Genomic DNA, 6,000 nt, shown 5'->3' with positions numbered 1-6,000 from the left:
GTCCCGACACAGACACACTCTTGGCCCTGATAGGCCAAGGGAACAAAACATCCTCACTTTGGGTAAACAATCTCCACATTCCACTCTACTTTGGCACAGCACAGGCACAGCAAGCAAGATAAGAATTGTGTTTTCTTTCTCTGACGTTCAGAGGATGTGAATCCCAGAAATATTCTTGGGAAAAATTGTGCCCTGCTTTTCTCCATGAGGAGAAATGTGGCAACAGCCCAACAGGACAGAACTTTATAGAGGTTTTCTTTCTTTTCTTTCTTTCTTTCTTTCTTTCTTTCTTTCTTTCTTTCTTTCTTTCTTTCTTTCTTTCTTTCTTTCTTTCTTTCTTTCTTTCTTTCTTTCTTTCTTTCTTTCTTTCTTTCTCCTCTCCTCTCCCTTCCCTTCCCTTCCCTTCCCTTCCCTTCCCTTCCCTTCCCTTCCCTTCCCTTCCCTTCCCTTCCCTTCCCTTCCCTTCCCTTCCCTTCCCTTCCCTTCCCTTCCCTTCCCTTCCCTTCCCTTCCCTTCCCTTCCCTTCCCTTCCCTTCCCTTCCCTTCCCTTCCCTTCCCTTCCCTTCCCTTCCCTTCCCTTCCCTTCCCTTCCCTTCCCTTCCCTTCCCTTCCCTTCCCTTCCCTTCCCTTCCCTTCCCTTCCCTTCCCTTCCCTTCCCTTCCCTTCCCTTCCCTTCCCTTCCCTTCCCTTCCCTTCCCTTCCCTTCCCTTCCCTTCCCTTCCCTTCCCTTCCCTTCCCTTCCCTTCCCTTCCTTTTTTCCTTTTTTTTTGTCCTTAACTTGCAGAAAAAAATACTTACTTTCTTTATTTCTGATGTAAGTTCTGGCATATGGGGTACAACGCAACCAGACATCCATGAACCATACAAAGGGAGAAGCAAATCCTTAGTCAAGGAGCCAGACACAAATATTTGCCCTTTCTTCCTAAGCAGCCAAAGTGTTGCCAGAGAGAGAGGGGGGATCTTTGGTGGTTCAGAAGCTGCTTATGTCTGTCACAGGAATCAGCCTAAAAGTCCTATTTTACTTTGGCTTTACTCTGTGGCAGAAAGGGAATGGCAAAAGCAGACAGGATGAGTGATTTCAGGGGCCCAGTTCAGACTGGTACCACAGGTTTGCAGACTCAAGTGTGTTGGCACTTTTGTCAGCTTCAGTGGATTTATTCACATGCTGTGCACTGAATTAATGGATTCAGTGGATCTATTCACTGTGCACGTCCCTAAATGAATGCCCTGAGGAGATGGAACTACGATCTGCAGGTTATCAGGCTGAGATTTACAGAACTGCCAAGCAACATACATATCTGAGCGCGACTCTGGATTGCAAGACTGCTAAAAGAATATGTCTCAGAAATCCAAGTTTAAGCACAGAATGCAGGGCAGGATGCACAGAAATAAACCCCCATCCTGCAGCAATGGCCACATATTTTAAACCTTCTCTGATGTCTGGATTCCATTACAATTTAGAAATTAATAACAGAATTTAAATCTGGTCATTCTGTTTGATGTTTTTATTAGAGTGAGAAACTCAGAGTTGTCTACTCTTTCTTCTTACCCTGCAGTTGGGATAAAAGGGAAGAATATTCACATTATTTGCATTTGAAAAGACGCAAGAAGTTGGCAAAGAATTTGAGTTATTCTGTCTCACAAATGATAGGATAAGGGTCATCATCAAACCCACACAGACCATATCTGTGTTCATATAACAGATTTTCCAAAACAGTTATTAGTACTTGTTCAGTGTTCTTGGTTCTTCTTTTAAAGAAAGCAGGTGGTTGAAAGGTCTAGAGTGAATATTTGAACATTAGAACATTAGGCATTTAAACATTAGAATATTTAAACATTAGAGGTGTACAGGGTTCCCAGAAACCCAGTGGTGAGAGTGATAACTTTGCATTAATGCTGATTAGCAGCTGAATTTTTCACAAAGGCATATCGAGAAAACTGTGAGATGGAATCATTAAAATGAAAATTGCAGACACAACTAGATTACAAAAGACAATGAGCTAGAAACTCTGCTGGTGCAAATCACTACAGAATCATTGAATTTAAAACATAGCTCAGGGCTTGCTGGAGGACATCCATGTCCTGGTTCCAAAGTGTCTCAGAGAATTTGTGCTGTGCCATTTTAATGTTGCCAGTGAAAATTATGGTCTTCCTGTAATCAACTTATTAATGACTACACAACATAATTACTGTATTGTGTGCAAACCATAGGGTTGGGGTATTTTCCCTTTTCACTGCATTATTTCTGTTTAGCTCAGATATCAACAAAATTTTTTAAAAATATGGGGGTTTTTTTTTGTAGAAGGTACATTTTATTGCTGGGTTTATGATTACTTTTGAATAATATGAGCCTTATCTCCCTGCTCAAAACAAGAATATCCATTCCAAAACAGTGACATGGGCTCTTGATACCAACACAGTGAAAGCTGAAATGACATTTTCAAGAGGTGAGTCCAAGCTGACAGCATGCAAATGTGTGAAATGTTTAGGTCATGGTCTTTTCCTTCAAGCAAACTTCTCTTGTCCCAACAAAGTTGGTCCCTCAAATTATGGCATATTAATTGTCTAATTTCATTCCTCAAAAATAAATGAAGACAAATGTATATAGTTTTTAGTTGTCAAAGAGGGAAAATATCTACATTCTGTATGGAGAGAGAACAGACAATCCTTTCTGTGTGTTTGTTTTTATTTTGAAAAGGGGCAAAATCTCTGACATTTTGGTAAGAAAACAACTGAGAGTACAGAAGCAGTTTAAACTGCTTTTCACTTTCAATTGTTTCTAGAAGACTAACATAAATTATGTTCAGATTGAAGCAGTGATGAAGAGAGGCCATTAGTTTGTGAGCAATTGTCCAAACTTTGCCTCAGAACTGCTCCTTACACTGTGATAAAGCTACAGAGAGTGGTGGAGGTCCTCTGGCATTGTGCATTTATAGAGCAGGTCCCTTTCCACGCAGGTCAGTCAGGAAGAAGCTTCTCCTCTTTGTCCAAGGGAAACTGATGACCAAACACTGTGTCATCAGTCCCTTTTGGAAAGAAGGAAAACTGGATGATTTACAAACAAGCTGCTGAGCCTGAATGGAGCCTGAGCAGTGGAGGACAGAGTGGGCACAACAGATAAAGTCCTCACTGCAGAAATAATTGCTCCTGTTTCTCTGGTGCCAGCTGTAACAGTGCTCCACTGTCAGAAACTCTTGGGAGAAAAGTATCATTAGGGATAATTTTCTTCCTCTCTCTTTTTCATTTCACTTTTCTTTTATTATTTATATTTTTATTTAATTTTATTTTTATTACTCCTTTTCCATTCTTGCTTCCTCCAAGCTTCTCCTGACCTGTTCCAGCAACAGCCAAGGTCACATCCACTGAGTGTAAGTTTGTGCTTCCACTGAATTTGGATGATGGTTCTTCCTGCAGTGCTTTGTTCTCCTCTGCTGCTATTATGGACTGGAGAGGGTCCAAAGGAGGGACAGAGATGATCAAAGGGCTGGAGGACCTGTGCTGTGAGGGAACACTGGAGCCATTGGGTCTTTTCTCCCTGGAGAACATGAGGTTCATCACATGATTCCAGCATTTAGAGCAGATGCAAAGGGGACAGAGCATCTCTGCTCACAAAGAGCCACGTGAAGACAAGGAGCAACAGTACAGGTAACACTGGGAAGGGTTTTGTGTCAACAGGAAAAAGCAATTCTTACAGTAGGAACAAGCTTTTGCTGGAACAACCTCCCCAGGGATGTGGCAGAGTCCCCTTTGCTGGGGGTTTCCAAGCTGTAGCTGGAGAGGGCTCCAGGGAATGTCATCAAGGCTCCCTCCCCTTCCCACAGAAAGTTTTACCTTCTGAGGTCCCTCCTGCCCTGGGCTGTTCTGTGGCTGTGTCCTTGCAGCAGAGGGCCACGCTCACTGTTCTGTCTCCCAGGCTGATTTTCAGTTCCCTCAGTGCCCAGCTGGGCTCACACCGATGCAGATCCAGTGCAGGGGAGAGAAGGCAGCGAGCACCTGGCTGCAGGAAAAGCACACAGAGCCTCCCCTTGTGTCCTACCTGTTGGTCACTGCTGGCTGCTGGCACCTCTCAGCAGTGCCCACCTTGCAGCTTTGACTCCTCTGACCTATGGGGAGTCATTCTGAGGTTCCAGGGAAATTCCCCACAGGCTCCGGGTGCTGCTTTATGACTTCGATGCTCTTCCGCAGGTTTTTGGTGCCTGTTATGGTTATGCTGCACTGGATTCTGAGAATTGACGTGGCTACAGTCAGAATTACAGCCAATTCTCTCAAAAAAAAAGCGTTGGGGAATTCCCAATATTTAATAGTTGGATGAAATTTTGCTGATAGCTGTTGGACATTGGGATATTTAATTGACAAGTAAGGAAATTTCCCTTGGACAGTCAGACTTCCACCAGGTAAGTTGTGAGGACACATGAAGCAGAATATTGGGCACCAGTACCACTTTCTAATAAGGAATTGAAACCTTAATGTTTGCCAGCAATCAATGTGCTGTTCTCACACACCAGTTTTTGTTTGTAACAGAGCATTTTCCTTCAGCTGCCAGGTAGAACTCAGAGTGCACTGAAAGCAAGATGGATCTCAAAATCAGCTGTAATCTTGTGTAGATGGTATGGTTACAAAACTTTCTGAGGCTTAAACTGACATTCTGTTTATCATAGGAGCAAATTACAGAAATACAACTCGGTCTCTGTGATTATTTCCTGTTACAGCAGTCAGGGCTTGCTTATGGAAGGCATTTACCATAAATACTGGTATCCTTGACAACACCAGAATACAAGAAAGGGCTTTGTAATGAGCTACTTTTCAAAAATGTATTGCTTAACTTGGATGATAATGTGATAATAAGATTGCACTGGGCCATTTTTGGAAAATCTTTTAGGTGCTACGAGCTTAAAATAGAATGTTTCAAGATATATTAAAATGTCTGAACTTGCTACCAGGCATACAGCATGAAATATTAGGCTGAACTGGTGTGAAACTTCCTCTGTTTTTTGCTGTGTTTGGTTATGTTTTCTGCAATATGGCCAAAATGACTCCTTAACAGTCACAGAATCGTAGGATCATTGAGGTTGGAAAATGCCTCCAAGATCAAGGAGTCCATCTTTCCAGGCCTACCATTAATTAGAGCAGTTGGCATTCCCATGACGTGGATCCACACTCTGCCCACTTTTCCAGTGTGTTCCTGGCACACGGACACATCTCCATTGAGGTGAGCACAGAGTCACTGGGCAGCACTGACACGTGAGGATGTGAAAATGCAGCCCCTGAGATACCCTGGAATTGGTATCTCACTGGTTAAATCACATTTTATGTGTGTGGGGTCAGCCTTCCAGGCCAACAAGCCCTCAACACAGTCTGAGAAGCTGATCCTGGCTTTTGTTGGGGAGTCCCTGTGGAAAGGGAGTTGGGGTAAATGCTCTGGTTCAGGACGCTGGTGATAGACGTGGTTTGAGGTGCAGCTGCCCGTCCCTGTGCCTCTGGAGGGTGGAACAAAGGGTCAGCCCTCATCCCCTTTCAGTTTCAGGACACTGTGTGGGTTGCCTTCCAAGCACTTTGTCCGATGAAAAGCCGACAGTCACGTGGCAGCCTTGGATTTGCTCCGTGGAAGCAGCATGTGGCAGAAGGCTGAGGTTCCTTTGAGGACGTTCCCAGTGCTGCACTCAGCTCTTCCCAGAAAATGCCAGGAGAAACACCTGCTGCTTGCAAGTCACAAATAGCCAGGCTGGGCCAAACCCAGCCAGAGCCAGGTTCCAGAGGTTAGGAGCTCCAAGTCCATGGATATGTGCTGGCAAACAGGTGATAGAGAAACGAGCCCGGCCACTGAGGGAGGAGAAAAAATGCCTGGCTTCTGCAAAAGGGCAAAAATATTGAGATGAAAAAGGAAAAGCTGGCCAGTTTGTTCTTCAGATTCATGTACTGTTCAGATATTCCCTTGAGAGAGACATGTTCTTTCATAGCATGAAAGGGCTGCACACTCAGCTGTGCTGTAAATAGGAGCAA

The sequence above is a fragment of the Motacilla alba genome, chromosome Z, assembly GCF_015832195.1.
Source record: "Motacilla alba alba isolate MOTALB_02 chromosome Z, Motacilla_alba_V1.0_pri, whole genome shotgun sequence".
NCBI lineage: Eukaryota > Metazoa > Chordata > Aves > Passeriformes > Motacillidae > Motacilla > Motacilla alba.
The sequence above is the reverse complement of the archived record's forward strand: the minus strand, read 5'-3'. Positions refer to the sequence as shown.